Source organism: Nannospalax galili, unplaced genomic scaffold, assembly GCF_000622305.1.
Source record: "Nannospalax galili isolate Female #2095 unplaced genomic scaffold, S.galili_v1.0 scaffold2103, whole genome shotgun sequence".
NCBI lineage: Eukaryota > Metazoa > Chordata > Mammalia > Rodentia > Spalacidae > Nannospalax > Nannospalax galili.
In genome coordinates this window covers 153449-153754 of record NW_008349069.1, presented here as the reverse complement: position 1 = coordinate 153754, position 306 = coordinate 153449, and positions in this window count along the sequence as shown.

The window sequence follows — 306 nt, the reverse complement described above, 5'->3', positions numbered from 1 at the left end:
GCCGCCACTCCAGCCAGAAGTACTGACCACAGAACAATCAAATCTGATCCGTCACTTCTCTGCTTATATCCCTTTCAAGGCTTCCCAGCACCCTTGGGATAAGAATTCAGACTCCTCTTCCCTGGACTGGCGTTCCCGATGTCTTCTCCTTCCTTCCCTATAGCCACATAGAGATTCATGTTCTTAGAATGAATCCAGTCTTTGGCCTTCCTGTTCCCTCTGGCACCTCCACTTTCACTTCCTCTTAGCTTACCCAGATCATTCAGCTGATTTACTAGAGCATCATGTGTTTGGAAGACTCCTTGA